The sequence below is a fragment of the Aulostomus chinensis genome, chromosome 11 (assembly GCF_037954235.1).
Source record: "Aulostomus chinensis isolate RoL2024-O1b breed Wild chromosome 11, RoL_Achi_v1.0, whole genome shotgun sequence".
NCBI classification, from domain to species: domain Eukaryota; kingdom Metazoa; phylum Chordata; class Actinopteri; order Syngnathiformes; family Aulostomidae; genus Aulostomus; species Aulostomus chinensis.
The window spans coordinates 4464274-4480927 of NC_141330.1; the positions used below are offsets into that span (position 1 = coordinate 4464274).

At 42.9% G+C, this 16654-nt stretch overlaps 1 protein-coding gene across 3 annotated transcripts in view; it reads left to right on the forward strand.

The window, feature by feature from the left end:
* Nucleotides 1-16654, forward strand: part of syngap1b (synaptic Ras GTPase activating protein 1b) — a 142783-nt gene that overhangs the window by 22668 nt on the left and 103461 nt on the right. The window lies entirely within an intron of this gene.

The window sequence follows — 16654 nt, forward strand, 5'->3', positions numbered from 1 at the left end:
ATATAAATTAATCATATAGATCCATTTGGGTTGTGACAAGCATTTAAAATATTTCAATTCAATTATGGTATGAATAAAGGCAGACATAAACTTTATAGAGCTCAAAATATTTTATTTTACATGCATTCAGAACACTTTTCAGTGTTTATAGGCAATGGCGGCCATAACAATCAAAATTACGAGCCAGATATTCCCCACAGAGAATCTCTGGCCACAGTCATAGTAACAGGGCCCAGTGACTTTCTTTTTTTTAATGCTTGCATCATTGTTTTACAAAATGGCTGTGTTCAGTCGCGTGGGGTCTTCTTAAGGGGGTTGTAATTTCTGGCAAAGCAGACCCAGCCAAGACCTGTTGCTGCCTTCCACTGGTTACTAGTGTTCATATTTCTGAGCTAAAATCAACCATGGAGTCTGGGAGCAAGGGTGAGATTGCATTTGTGGTTGTTTATGATTAATCAGTTCATCGAAATTAATCCATTATTAATCCGGCTCTCTGACTGCGGGCTACTGACCACCGATGAGGACGAGAGCAGTATCGGCCAACTACAGCCGCACCTTGCAAATGATGAAAGGCAAATTTTGCCGATTGTTGTGGCGTTAGCGAACTGCTGCAGTCAGTGAAATGATGGGATTTTAGCCTCATCAACAGCTGTGATCAGTGCACCCCAGTGCTCTGATGATAAGAGCTTGGGAATATCTGGCACCATAAATCCAGTCACCATGGGAGGAGATAATATATTTGCTTACCGTGCCATGTTGCCCTTGTCCAAGGCGAGCACTGTAAATAATACCTGGAGTATGTAAAGTGAGAAGCTGAACAGGACCAGCAGCAGTTTGACTAGACAATGGGGGCATCTATAAACCTCTCCTCGACATCAATCACTCGGCCTTCTCTCCGCTCTGCCTCCACTCTGGGCTTGATGGTACCTGCAGATTTCATCCCCAAGAAACGTGCTTGAAGATATTGTCTTGCTTTCAGACCCTTTGTAAAGCTGAATTATTTCTCGCGGGCAAATCAGTGAAGGGAGGTCGTAAGAGAGTTGTCACTCATGAAAGGTAACGAGTGGTGCAGGAATGAGTCCTTAAACACAGTTCGAACATAACTTTTTAGATTCCGTGGTCCCCTCGTCACAAAGTCACTGAGTTTTGGGGGGGTTTTTTTGGACGGGGTGATGTCATTGATGATGACAACATAATGACAACATCACATGTCCTCGCCAAAAGATGAGCAAAGCTTATTTGTGGCGACGTTGAAGTCATGTTTCCTTCACAACGTCAGCATTTTACTGCCACCGATGGCGTTTACGCTTCAAAAAACGTTTGTGAACATAATCTTGAGAAACAAATCATGTATATGCAGTCATTCCAAGTCTATTGTGAAAATTCCTGTAGCTTTTGGCCAAGGGAACCCCTGCTGAGTCTAACTACTCGGTTGGCCTACAAAAACATGTCATGCCTGCAGCTCTCATTTTATTCATTAGCTAATACTTCACGTCCAAGTTCCATGAATGCAGCTGCATTGTCTGCCTGCAACATAAGCTGTCAGAACACTAATGTCTGTTAGATTTAGGGACTTTTAAGACCTCTTTAGCAAAAAAAGAAAATATTCAGCAAGAAATTTAGTGACTTGATGGACAAACCTGAGCTACTTTCCATAGCAGAGTCATCAGTAATGATCCGCCAGCGAGAGGCGAGCATCTCTCTGCTTTTACTCTGAAGAGTGAGAGCCAGCAGCTGTCTGCTGCGTGAGATTAAAAAGCTACAGATATTCTGTCCTTTCTGTCTTCTTAGCTCCTTAATTTACATGATTATTTGGTTATTTTGCAAACAACATCGCAGTTGTAAAATCAGAATTTCACATCTGCATTTCACACTTGTCCCACTGTATAGTAGACCTAGATAAAAACCAATCAGTATAACAGCCTGTTGTAAATCCTCCCTTCATGGTGTTCAGTTTTTATTGATTCTCTTTGGAGGTGTTGATTTATTTTAATGGTAATGCAGCTGTAATTTTTGTTGCTGTGGAGAGGCGAGAGGTGTTTCTAATATTTTGTCCATCCCATTTGTGTGAGTTAGAGTCCGCAAAGACTTGTTCCCAGTAAATATTTAGTTCCTGACGAAACACTCCTTCGGATTAAAGCTCGATACTTGCGTCTTTGAGGCGAAGGACGACTCGTCTAGTTGAGGAGAAAGGATGTACAGGTCAGTGATACATGAGAGAGGATTATTGAAGGCAGCAATATTTGTTTATGCTCATCGATCATTGATAACATTGATAAGGTACATCACAATATGATTCAAGATTCAGTTTGTTACCATTTCAATGAAGAAATCGAATTTGTCTGTATGTTTGCTTAAGGAAAGCAAGACAATAAAAAGTATATTGTGTGTGTGTGTGTGTGTGTGTGTGTGTGTAAAATGTAATCTCAAAACGCGTATTTTATGTCCCAGACATTTTATGTTATTGCTGTTTATATTGTTGCGTAAAATCTTGTTAGTTTCAAAATGGGAGTTATTGGCTGTTAGGACAGGCACAATCATGCTACATTAAATCTAAAGCGGAAAAATGTTTTTCCCTTTTTTCTTTTTTTTTTTTTTCAAAAAAACCCCCCCGATTTTTTATGTTGAAGGGATGGGATGTGAATGAGGACTTGATTACAACAGAGTTGGCATGAACAAACCACAAATGTGTTATTCAGTGTAGGCGTGCAACTGCACAAAAGCAGCCTGGACACTGAAGCCTTTACCTGCCCGCCTGCCGTGACCTCACACAACAGCTAACCCTCCTCCCGTGAATGGGCTGCTTTTTTTTTGTATTGACCATTGGATTTAATATTATGTCATCTTCTTTTTGTTCTTTAGGTGAGCACATTAGGTACTGACAAGAGAAAAAAAAAAGGGTGGGGGGATTTTTATTCTCATCGGTGTGCTCATCGAAATACAATACAGGAAGTGCTTCGACTTACAAACCTGATGGAAAATCTGTGACATTTTAAAAGTTTTAAGGAGAAGGGGGAAAAAAAAAAAGAAAAAAGATTTGCTTGACATTTTGATGGTGGATGAGCGAGTTAAAAGGCACTGGATGAGTGAAAGAGAAATGCAAACAGAGGATGCAGGGAGACCGTGCAAGCGAAATAAAGAGGCAGAGAGAGTTGTGGGAGTGAGTGTAAGCGAGTGGGAGACTGAGAGCTGTAGAGAGGGAGATGGTGAGAGAAGGCCACTGTACAGCTAAAACAGGCAAACCCAACTTTGCTACCGGCCAAAGCCTGAATGGCCCCAAGCTGTTCCTGCCATTCATCTCTGTATTTATTTGCAACTTGATTCCGACTGTGACCCACACGCTTTAGTCTCCGCGTTGAAATATAGAAGAGAGCAAGACATGGAAGTCTTATTGATTTCAACCGTGATATTTGAATGCCTTTTCCCTATACGCCGGTATGGTCACGAATTCCTCAACTGTTCAGCGCAAGTTAATGAATAAATGTAACATAGTTGACCTGATGCCTAAAATGTATACAGACAAAGGTAGAAATGTGCACATAAGCTCTTTTGATCAGGCTGATGAAGCGGCATGTACATGCAGTCACCCTCTCAAGCACAATTTCCTCGTCTGTCTTTAGCCATGACTGGATGCCCGTGCTCCCTTAATTAATCATTTGCATATGAAAAAACAAAACAAAACACTATTTGCAAGTTATTCCTCATGGTAATGAAAACAAGAGCAAAGACGAAGCGCAGTTTCACCTAATGTGATAATGTGATGCTCATATGGGGGGGGGGGGGCGTTTTGTTTCAGCTCCGGAAAAAAGAAAGAACAAAAACAACTTAATGGTTAAAAGGAAAGTATCAACTGTGTTAGTTCAGCGCAAATCACCCTGGCAGAGGTAAAGAAGAAGAAAAAAAAAAAAAAACTGGTCGCACTACAAACGCTAAACAAAAACAGTGCAGCGGTTCACACAACGGCTGCAGCTATTTATAGCAAACACAATTACCATCAAAAATAATAAGGTGCCTGATAAAAAAAAGAACGAGCAGATCATGTTTTGCGGTTCAGTTTGTGAGTGGTGTATTTCACGTAGAGTAGCTCGTGTCTGTCATATCGTTTCAATCAGATAATTTCCCGCGTGGGATCGATAAAGTCCACAGCATCTCGATAGCTGCCCTGTGTTTTTCTCGGATTCTTTCTCGCCTTATTTGTCACTTGCTTATGCGCACACTTATGACTTCACCATATATTTCAGGTTGAATTCCAAAAAACAAACAAACAAACAAAAAAGTGCATGGAAGAATGCACATTGTTCACTGCTCCTATGAACTACTTTTTCATCCTATGTGTAGTGTCTTTGAGCGTGTTGCGATTGTCACTCTTCTTATTACATTGCCTTCTTATTCTCTCTAAATTGGGGTTTACACTGAATAACTTTAGAAGTGTTTGATTCCAGATCACACAATGAGTACGTCGTTTGTCATGTGAAGCCAAAGCTGTGTGGTTTATGGACCCACAACGTGCGAACCGGTTCCCACGCTGCGATTGATCTGAGTCCCACTGACCGTTCTGGCTCTTGACTGTTATCAATAAAGTTTCATTTGAAAGCTCCAAGGAAGTTACGTTCAAGCTACGTCTTGAAGAGGAGGAAGAAGAAGTTGTTGAATTCAAGAAGAGGTTGTTGAAGCGTTGAACGCCACTCTGAATGTAGGGGGGGAATTGGCTCCCGGCTCTGCTCCGCCCTCCAGTCGCGCTGTAAGCATAGTGAGTTCAAACCTTTTGTTTTGAATGCGCTTTATAAGTAAAGTTGACATCCTACAGATACCAGTTTCTGAATGGGAAAAGGCGAGCTCATGGTTTTCATGTGTACACATCATTTATTCCACCAGCCCCTTGAGGCTTTTTGTACCAAACACTAAAGCTGAACACATGGAGCCATTTATATTTATTAAGCAGATATTATTAGCAATCTGTTAGTCCTTACATGTGTGCCTACTTGTGTTTGCCATAATTAAAGCCAAATTAAATTTGGGTGCATATTTGAACAGGAATTTCATTTGTGGTGGAGTTAAAGAGGAGGAAGGAAGGTAAAGACCAGTTGCAAGGAAAAGAAGGATCTGGCTGAGAGAGAGAAAGGTGGATGATTCTGAATTTACACTTGATGAGACGCAGAAAACATCAGAGATCTGGAAACAGAAATAGAAAAACGTGTGTGAGTGTGAGAAGATAGAGGAGTGACAGGGACCAGGAGAGAGGTGAATGATTAAAAAAAAAAAAAAAAAAAGTGATTGTAGTGATTTAGTTTTTTTATACCATCCCAGACAGAGGAATATTGAGGATGAAAGGACTGAAGAGTGACAGTGTGGAGTACTAAAGGGAGGCACCGAGGTAGAGATAAAAGGGGGGCAGGTAGGAAAGATGAGAACTCGAAGGCCACATCTAGGAAGAAGAAGAAGGAGAAGCGGGAGATCGAGCCAGAGAATGAAGGGGTGGGGGTTGAGAAGCAGATGGGCAGGAGGAGGGGGGATGAGATAGATGGTAAAGGGGAGGGGGCGTTTGAGAAGAGGCTGCCAGGAGTTAGTGCAGAAAGTTGGACTTCATTGGGATTCATGGCTGGAAGGTGGCCACAGCGATTCCCGCTCCTGCCTTGGACATAATGCATTTTGGTTTTTGTCTCTGAATTCGTGTACGGCGCTGACACGTACAGTATATGTCTGCACCTGCTGCACCATTATTACTGTTAAGGGATCATCTTTAACACTCATATTGAAATACGCACGTGCCCCGTGATGAGAAAGTGTTATTAGCTGCTGTCCGTACTGGCGATGAATCTTTCCTGGACAGTTGTCTCACTGAGCTGCAGCGGGGGCATACAGACGAGTGACAAATTAAAGAAAAATGCTGAATAAATTAGTGTAGAAATATAATGAACGTAGATGATTCAATAGTGGAGCAGAGGGGTCTCTTTGATGAGTATGATAATGATGTGAATCATATGCTGTGGCCTTGGCAGCCATCAGATCTCAAGCCATTTGAACACCTATGGGAAGTGTTACGCAGCGCTCTCCACCATCACAACATGAAATGAGGGAATGTCTTTTTAGAAGAATGTTGTCCCATCCCCCAGTTGTAGTGATGTGTGTGTGTGTGTGTGTGTGTGTGTGTGTGTGTGTATCAATATTCAGTCATTTAACATATCAATTGTTTTCTCAACACAGAAGTTGATCATGTATGCAGATGCATGCCGTCACGGTTTCGGAAACCAGTTGCATGAATACGGTGTATGCAAAAATATGCTAGTGCGTTCTCTTTTTTTTTTTTCTTTTTTTTTTTTACTGAAATTGAAGAATGCATACTATACCTCTACTAATGTCTAATTTCTTACTAATGTCCTAATTTCCCGGGGATTCTTCGGGGATGAATAAAGTAATCTATCTATCTGCTATGGAGGCCAAAGACCAGCAGCAGCAGCAGCAGTCTGATGGAAAAGTGGCCAAAAAGAAAGTTTTAAAAAGGGAATAAACGCAACGTCATGATTGTTACCATGTTATGTCAATAAATGTGTTATTTATATCTCATTTCACAGCGGGTGCATAATAAGCTACAGTCGTATTCATCCATCAGGTCTGGTTTGTTGAACTGTGTTAGACGCAATACTGATGGCGTGACCTGTGTGATCAGTAATAGTGATTGTGAGTGTGTGAGTGGTGCGTGATGATGGCAACATTGCACTGTTACTCAAGAAAGGAAGCGGCGCTCTCCTCTATACTGGAGAGCTGCGAGGTTCCCTCTCCCCCACCTGTGGCGAGTGCACTTGAGTTGTGCGCGCCGATGCGCTACTTAGCCTGATGTCACATCTTCCTTGATTATTTCTTCCACTGTCAAGAGCTCAGAACAAACGGAACTGATGGCTGCAGTCACTCACTTGCCATTGTACCTATTTCATTTTATTTGTGGTACAAAAATATCTCTTCTCTGACCGTTGTTTCAATTTCGCACTCGTTTTTTTTCCTTTTTCTTCTTCACTGTCCTTTTCATCGCCGAGTCAAACGGAAAACAGCAAAAGCGAATTCTAATGCACTAACCGGAGGTGTGTTAGCCGCCATTTATAGGAGTCAGCATCAGTCTCATGTACGTGTGAACTATTACATAATGACTGAGTGCTGCTTCATAAATCTGACAAAAAGTCTGTATGTTTCTGATGGTGCAGAGTCTAAATGATGATGAATCTCCCCAGCTGTGTGAGTCTGGCTCCATGTGGTACCTTTACTCATTTGGATGACACATCACGAACTAATTCACGATGAAGGCCCACACAGCCGAGCTGCCTGGAGTGGACAGGAGTCAGTCACTACTTCCGTATGACACCTGAATTGTACCAAACATCAGAACCTGAACCAAATGTGACTCCTGTGTGTTTCCCAGCAGATTTGTGCCTGCGAAGCCTTACATTGATGGTATATTTGGTACCTTTTGACATGTTTGACAGTGTTTCAGAGCTTGGATTACTGCATACATGCTCAGTGCCAACTTACACTCACTGTGTGTGTGTGTGTGTGTGTGTGTGTGTGTGTGTGTGTGTGTGTGTGTGTGTGTGTGTGTGTGTGTGCGTGCGTGCGCGTGTATATATAGTTAAGAATGGAAAGAGAAAGGGAGAGGAGGAGGGATAGAGAGACAGAAACAGAGTAAGAGAGTGAGAGGGAGGTACAAGTCAGTATTTCATGGATGGCTGTGTTGCTATGGGAACAAGATGTGGGCTCCCTATTCCCAAAAAAAGTGTCCTCCCTCCTTCCTCCCTTCCTTCCCTCTTTCCCTCTCTCTATCTCTCATCACTTCATTTCTCTCTCCTCTTCTTCACGGCATCCACAGCATCTGCACCTCTCTGTCCTCCTCCCTTTCCCCCCCGATCACATCCCACCACATGCATCCTTTCTCAATCTCTCATCCTCCCCTCTGTCATCCATCCTTTCCCCGCCCACTCATTCACCCCTCTCTCTCTGTTCATTTTCCTTCTCTCCTCCACTTTACTATTCCCATTTTTTCCCTCTCTGTCCCTCTGTTCCTCTGCTCCCTCTCCTCATCCCTCTTTTTCCCTGTTTCTCTGATCCCTCTGTCTCTTTAACACTCACTTATATTCTATTCTTTTCTCGGTTGTCATGGCAATAGGCTGGGGGCGTGAGGGAGCGAGCGCGAGCAAGCGAGCGGGAGTGGGTGTTTCGGAAGTGACATCTCTTGGGCAGTAACCTTGTTTCCTGTGTGGTGGAGTTGGGGGCGGATTCAAGGCGCTAGCAGTGCAGCAACAGTGACGCCGTGTGGACGCTTTGGGTGAGCAATGGGGAACCCGGGAGGCGCTGCGCGAGGGCTGGGTGAATGATCTGATAGGTGAGAATACTCTCTCTCTCTCTCTCTCTCTCTCTCTCTCTCTCCCTCTCCCTCCATCTCTCCCACTTTGTCTCTCTGCTCACACACATACACATATGTGCATCAATACACACGTACTGTCAACCCAGTTCTCTCCCCCTCTCATCTAACATGCCTTCCTCATGACTGGATTTATGTGAATTTGGAGAGGAATCACGTTGCCTGGATTCACACAGTAGGTCGACTTTATCGGAGGAGTTTTTTTTTTTTTTTTACGAGATGGTTGCAACTCCAAACACACATACACACACACACACACACACACACACATACACATCAATCTGGACTTTTTTTCCCCTTACATTGTAGTGGTGGCTGATGAGTGTAGTCAGTCCTCCTTGTTGGTGTGGTTATATCTCAAGTGCTAGTGAACTAAATGTTTAAGTGAGGCAGGTACATTCACAATATGCGATATATTTCATTAGTATCCTGTGTAGTAGTAGCAGCAGTGGTATCCTTTATTGGTGCAAAACTGCAGTAATGTCCAGAGGACAGGCCTCCAAATGTACTTGTTTTCACCAGTGTCCCAAATCCACACCAAACCTGTGTCCTAACACCATGCCAAAGACCCTCCCGCTCCAAAAATGCCATTTTACCTCCACTGTGGGGACGTGACATCATACAGACACTTGGAGACTAAAGCTGTCTATGTAAAGAAAATGCAGATTTTTACCTACATGCCATTACCAAACTGTAGCCAACATACTGGGTGTCAGTTAATCATTACACATTTGATAGACCTTTTCTTCTTAGTCCTGTTTCTCTACCTGGCGAATGTTAGTCCATCATTCACCACTCCTTTGGTTCTAGATTTGGCTCCACCAATTGTGGTTGCTAACTTTGTCGATGCTGCCTGCCTCTTGGTGGAGGCCTGGTGCCGTACCAACTGCTTATTTGAGTTTTTTTCTGCCACCCACTGAAGGAGGGTTGAGAGCAGGCTTTTCAAACTGTAAAATTAAAGCAATGAATCGAAAGAAGTAGCAGAGCTGCGGAGTGATATGTCTCTCCAGCTTCCTCACTATGAGTTACCACACTTGATCAATTGTTCCATCCATCCATTTTCTTCCGCTTATCCTGTTAAGGGTCCTGGGGGAGGGGCTGGAGCCTATCCCAGCGGCTTTCAGGTGAGAGGCGGGGTTCACCCTGGACAGGTCGCCAGTCCATCACAGGGCCATCACATAGAGACAGACAACCATTCACACCTACGGTCAATTTAGAGTATCAATCAGCCTCGTCCCCTCTTGATGTCTTTGGACGGCGAGAGGAAGCTGGAGTACCGGAGAGAACCCACGCAGGAACAGGGAGAACATGCAGACTCACACAGAAAGACCCCTTGATGGAGCCGGGACTTGAACCCAGAACCTTCTTGCTGTGAGGTGACAGTACTAACCACTGCACCACCTCCTTCGATCAATTTTTCATTTAAAAAAAATGTTTTTTTTTTTGATTGGTCGAACTCTGAACCACCAGATTAACAGTTGCAGTTAGAAGGAATTCAAACCGTGAATCCAGATATTTAAGCAACGACGGTAGAAACAGGTGTTTAAGCATCAAATGGCTGTGTCAAAGTCTGCATTATACCTTCATTACAAGAACTCTCCTTTTTTATGTGATCATTAAAATGACATTAAGTAATCAGCTGTAGCTGTCTGCAGCAGCACCGATACTGCTTATCTCCTCCTCAAGACTGACAGCTCCACCAGGCCCTTTGAGTGATAGTGGCCCGTAATTGGCACAAATAAAGTCGCATTTTTACAATAGAGATTCCTAATTAAAACCGACATGAATGTGTGGTGCAGAGGTAGGGTGTCATGATGCAAAATGCTGTAATAGAGCTGTCGGACGCCGGTTGATTTACGTTTTACAATACCGTCATCTTTGAGCTATTTGAGGAGGAGATGGCGGTGAGATTGGAGGCACTTTGAATTCCACCAGCTTGGAAATGAGTCTTGAAAGCCAGATGTCTCAGCACCATGTGAGGTAATCACTGAATAGGCAGAGTTGATCAATAAACTTATCAACCTCCCACGGATAGCCAAGTATCACAAGATGCACTATATCATGTAGTATTGTAATATATCGTGATGAAGAGGTGTGGTATCGTGGGGCCTGCTCGAATGACCAGCTCAATCTCCTGCCACCGTGCAAATAAATGAGTTTGTCCCTCGCAGCGTATAAAAGAAGCTGATGTCTTGACCAGTGTGCTTGTTCAGCGAGAAGATTCGCTCTTCTTGGCCTCTGTGACCTCACTGCTGACACTTGACATCCCCCTTGACTCAGCACTGACAACTACTGTACTGCACATATGCACCCCTCTGACTCACAGCTTGTCAAAGTGCAGCGCTGCATCTATTATAACATCCGTATTTCCATTCCTGGCATCCGTATTCTATCTGTATATTTTCCAGTGATGCATGAGAGGCAGAAATATGAGATACTGGTGCACCTGAGGTCACGTGCACCGCGTGTTGCTCTCTTGCCTAGAAAGTAAGATGCTGTGGTTCACCATGCTTGCAGGAGTACATTATCTGCCCCGAGTGGCTTGAGGATATTGCAAGCTTTATTTTTAGCTGTGTTTTGGAGCTCAGCTATGTGTATAAATCAACATTAGGCCTGTCGGGTCCCAGTAATGACAACGTTGACTAAGGCTGACCAGTCATCCGATTGGTGCATGGCACTCTTCTTTGTAAACTGCTAAGGATGGCAGAAAATAGAAAAGAGCCCACAGAGAGGGAAGGAGAGAGAGGAACAAAAGCAGAGCGAGGAAAATAGAGAGTGCGTGAAAGACGGAGTGAGATAGAGTGAGATAGAGCAAGATGAGCGAAGAAAAGCTGCATCTCAGCATTTCTGCTCGTGCATTACAGTGTATTCATGCAACGGAGAGCCACGCCTGTGCACCTTGTACGTATGAACGGACAGACAGAAGAATGAGTCTGCTCATTGAAATTCTGTCCACTGCGCTTCACAGGCCCTTAATAGGCAGCCTCGGGGGTGGAGAGATGGGCCTACAGTAGAGTAGCAAAGATTGGGCTGCGGATGACTCACGCTGCCATCCCCCGGTGAATATTTTAGCATCATGACTTTGCTCTGCACAGTTGTAAAGTTTGGATTCACCGGCTTATTGGTGGTGAAAGAGAAATCATTCCACTGAATGATGTGTTTCTGTAAACCTTGATGATGATCACCAGCGATTAACATTCAGCATCTATCACAGATCTACAATGAAGAAGAATGTGTAGAAACAGTCAACGGCAACACATCACAATATTTGCAGTCGGGTTGATTGCATTTATTGACTGATATTTCAATATGATTTGCAATATCCGAAGTAATGGGAATTCTTTTATTATTTTGCTCATTTTCATTGAAAAACCCTTAAAGATTATGGTTAATTATGGTGTTTGTTTGATTTAGAATGGTATTTTTGCTCACAGTTAGCAAATATTGGATCTTCTCGCAATTTGAAAAATTGCAGTAGGTCTATTGCGATTTACCATTAGTTTTAATTAATTATGCAGCCGTCATCTGTTGCTTAACAGAAAGTATGTGAAATGACATGACATACCTGTTTGGTACTTACAACAAACAGGCTTTATTTTGAGCCCTTTGGATCATTCTGAACAAAAACTGATTTGTTCCAAACCACAAGATTGAATTCGCAGCAGCAGCCAAAAATACGCACAAAACACCCGGCAACAGTCCCGTCAGCTTATTGTCCTTCCCAAAAATGTTGGGTCACAGCGTGGTTATGAATATGAGCGCCGACCGCACATGTTGAGTCCAAGGCCCACACAGGAGCATCGCCTTAACTCTGACGTTTATCGGTCTTGTTTTGAGTTGTTCTCTAACGCTGCTGTAGACATTTCCTAGTCTACCCACTACAGCTCTGGGTGGGACGTTGGAGTGGAGGCAGCTCTGCTAGGTGTCTGGGTGGTTCAGCTCAGAACGAGTGAGAATGTGAGACAGTTCAGTAAACAGAGCCGAAGTTCCAACATTCCAACACGTTGGTGAATAAAGCAGAGGAAAGTCTCCCTGGAACGACTTACCTTTTTATTAACGTGGGTTCCTGTACATGTGGGGATCCACCACCGGCACCACAAACATCTTTGAGAGGTTGCATGTTAATTTCTCCTTGTATTCCTTTTCATGGTGAGCACAAGTTGCCTGGTTCACCGGTGTCACGAGGAGTTTCTGTTGGTATAGCACAATAAAATCTGCATTGGGGAGGAGATTGGTTTGGTGTCTGGATCCAGCAAACACCAAACTTTGCCGTAGGAGACGGTGTTCACTTACAACGCAGAGTTTGGTTGATGCAATTCACAACATCTTACAGTTTTCTATGCACCAAATTTTTTTCCATTTAAAATTTCCAAACAACCCACTGTGCAACATAACAGCTCGGAGCGCATTAATAAAGCAAGCCTCAGAATACTTTTAAGCTGTTAATCCATGGTTGTAGAAGTGTATTCATGACGCATCCATTCCAGTCAGAATCTTGTCAATATTGCACACAAAATGATATATAAAACATAATTCCAGAATTTTTTTTTTTTTGTCTGTAAGCTTGATATCTCTCGGTGCTTTTAATTGTCAAACAAAATACAAAACTATCGGCGAGCTGGCAAACATCTCCTCAATGTATGATCTCATTTGATGGTGTACATAATTCAGTGTGACACTGTACTTTTCACCCATGCCTCTCCCTTATTTATTCTTGTCATGCGGCTGGCATTTTTCAAAATTATGCAGAAACAAAAACCTCACCCGACCCTGTCATGCAATCATGGTGGTTCATGTTCTTTGCCTGGACTTCCTGTCCACACAAATATATTAATTGCCATGTGCTTTGACTGATCGTCCCCGCTTCAGAAAGGGTTGAGATTTTATTCCGTAACATTGAACTGACCTTAAAGAAGATGCGACCTTTGTTGGGTTCGTGACCAAGAAGGGTTATTACACTTCACCATTATCCTTCCCAGTCCTTCAATTGTCCATATTAATTAGCTGTTGTTGAGGGGCTCATCTATATTTCAGCAGCTTGATTCATAATTCAAAAAGGAACCTGAAGGATCAACTGAGTTGTTATTTTACCACAATTAAATGATTGGCTGTTGTGCCTTTCTGCTCTGGCTGGTGTCAGAGAAGCACTGTGGCCAACAACTGTCAGGCATCAAGAGAGGGGGAGACTCACAGGAGTGTTGGTGCAGTAAGATAATCAGCTGTGACATGCTGGAGTGTCGCACATTGTACCACAGGTGACTGATTCGGGCGTACTTTCCAGAGGACAGAGTTCAGGGCTTCAATCTATCACCTAGCTGGTCTATTTCCTTTGTCAAATACTTGTGTGTTGAAAAAATATGGAGTAAAAGGTCAGGAGTCACTGTCATTGTGTCAAACAGAATATGGCTTACATCCACTGTTATTAGAGAAGGTGTGTGTGTGTGTGTGTGTGTGTGTGTGTGTGTGTGTGTGTGTGTGTGTGTGTGTGTGTGTGTGTGTGTGTGTGTGTGTGTGTGTGTGTGTGTGTGTGTGTGTGTGTGTGTGTGTGTGCGCGCGCGCGTGCGTGCTCTGGCTGCGAAATACAGCCTGCAGATGTGAATTTGGTTCCTCCTGGGTGGAAGGAACATGAGCCACCGGGAGATGTGAACCTCTAGTGTGACCCTGACACCCTTTTCCTAGAAGCAAATGTCTTTTTAGTACATAACAAACGTTTTGTGATGTGTCGGCGCTGCGGTTTGGTTGGATTCAGACGTGAAAACACAACACACAGGCTCCTATGTTTTGGTACGGCAGGCAGTGATCAGGTTTTTGAAAGCAGTCCTTACCCACAGTTGTGTCAAACAAGTTGACATGAAAACAGTAGTGACTTTGTGGTTATGTAGGAATTGAACAGTGGTCACCTGTTAAAGCGTCTGGTGTTTTGTCTAAAACAGTCAGAGCCTGGAAATGGGAAATAATTGCCGATCTGCCGTCATGAAGCATCTGTCACTTACAAGTAAATTTAGGTGATTTTCAGCTGCTTGCATTTATGACGGATCCAGTTATTTTCCTGCGTGGACAGTCTCAACCTGCGTGCCTTCCTCAGCATGTTTGCTCCTAGATTGGCTGTAAAAAAAAAATCACCTTAAATATTCCTTCAGCCACTGAGCCAACAGGGTCACAGCTCGTGGTTGCAGGTCCAGTTAGCTGATTTCACTGTCTGGTGGCGGGCTGTGGATGATGTGTTGTTTCAGCTGGAGTGGTGGTCCTTCCTGTGTTTGGTAGATATTTTTCGTAAGATTAAATCAAGAGTAAAGTCAACCTTTTTTCTCCTTTGAAGATAACGTACCGTGACCAACTTGTTCCCAGCAACTTTCCACCGGTCGGCGTCTCACAGAAGTCTTTGAATTTCAGCATCATGTGAGATCAAGTGAGAACTACCTGAAAATGTTTGCCTTTGTGTCGCTGGCTGAACACTATGAAATGATCAAGGGTGTAATATCACGCATGCAAGAGATGCCGCTGTTGCCTTTGGTTTCACGGAAAAGAAATGAATACGTCTGAAGGTTTAATGTAGATGATCAATCTTCGTAGGAGGAGGAAGACAAAAATGTGAGATCAATAGTAGAGCAAAAGATGCCTCAGGAGGAGCCCTTTAGATGCCCTTTAGCATCTTTGCAGTGCCCTTTAGAAATCTTTACAGTGCACTTTATTTTGTAGTATATAGTATTGTATGCCATTGAACAATGTTTGCCCAAAATAGTAAATATTGACTTCATGTGATAGGAAACAGATAAAAACTTTAGACTGTATGCAGTAAAGCAGCGATAGTGCCCCTCTGTGCTTTTTGTTAAGACATTCGTTAAAACCCTGCAGTACAGCCAAGAACTTAGACAACAGAGAAGAAAGACAAAGAGGCTCATTTACCAAAAGTCCTCGGTCACACATTTTTCACTTGAGACAATGTCAAACGGCTACCTGGGAAAAATCCATTTTAATGTTTCCAATACTGTGTGATCGATTTCTTTAATTATCTGAGGAAAGGAGCCCTTGGATATTATTTTAATTTTCCTCCACATTTTCATAAATGAACCTTGGAATAAGGGTTAACGTCAAAGATAATTTGTACACCTGCTGAGGAGATTATTGCTTATAGCTTAGTATTTCTGTCTGTCTGTCAGCAGGATATCTCGGGAACTTCAGAACGGATTTATGTTGAATCTGGAGGACATGGCTGCCTCCAGCCACCCAACAACTGATTAGATTTCGGCGATAAGCAAGACCTCGGTTTGCTTCAGTTCCACAATTATCATTTCAGCCATAAAAGGAGAAGTGATAGAGACAATCTGAACAGTGTGTTTGCACTGTCACTATCAATCAAGCACCTTTTGAATGAACCTCAAATGTGATGGGGATTTTGTGTGAAGGAAACGGAAACATCCCCTTTACTCAGTAAAAGCGTTTCAACGTGGGATTTTTTGGGCATTTAGTTGGTGCTGCTGTTTTGGAAGACAAATGATTTTTGATTAAAGTATTGAAGATGATTAGTGTCATTACCCTCTTCACATCCGGGCCCTATGTATGGTACATGGAACAACTATTTTATGGATTCCGGAACTATTTGCATCATTGTTCATTATTTTATTGGGATTTTACTAATTTTCTTTTGCTTCCTAAAAACCGTTGGTATCTCATCTCAGGGGATTTGGTTCAATTAACACAGAGTGTCCACACAGAGCTTTGCTTATGTGTTCAACTGTTTGACCTAAGAGTGGCACAGTGGCCCTGCCTATTTCCTTTTCCTATGCTGCCAGTGTTTGTGCTAAGCTAAGCTAACACTTTCCTGGCCTGAGCTCAAGCGAATGAGAGAACGGTATCGACGTTTTCATCAAACTCAGTATTCAGTTCTTTGTTTAGGTTTCATTCTGCATCTATAAGGCCTTTCATTGTGTTTCTCTGGCTTGACAAGTACTCTGTCTAGAAGCTATTACTCAACACCATCAGGTACGAGGTTCTCATTGGCCTGCGTATTCTCATCAGCGCCCTTGAGGAGTTGTAAACAAACACAAGTTATGTTTACATTAAGAGTTACTCACTAAAACATATTGTGTTTGTTTCTTATTCTGGAAGTGTGCCATTTATTTTCTTCCCGATAATTTTTTTTTTTAATGAAGCTTTTTAAAACATTCTTTAAAATCCTGCACGTTTACATGTTTATTAGCTTGTAGTTGCCTTCTCTGCCTTTGCATGTGTTTATTGCCACATTTT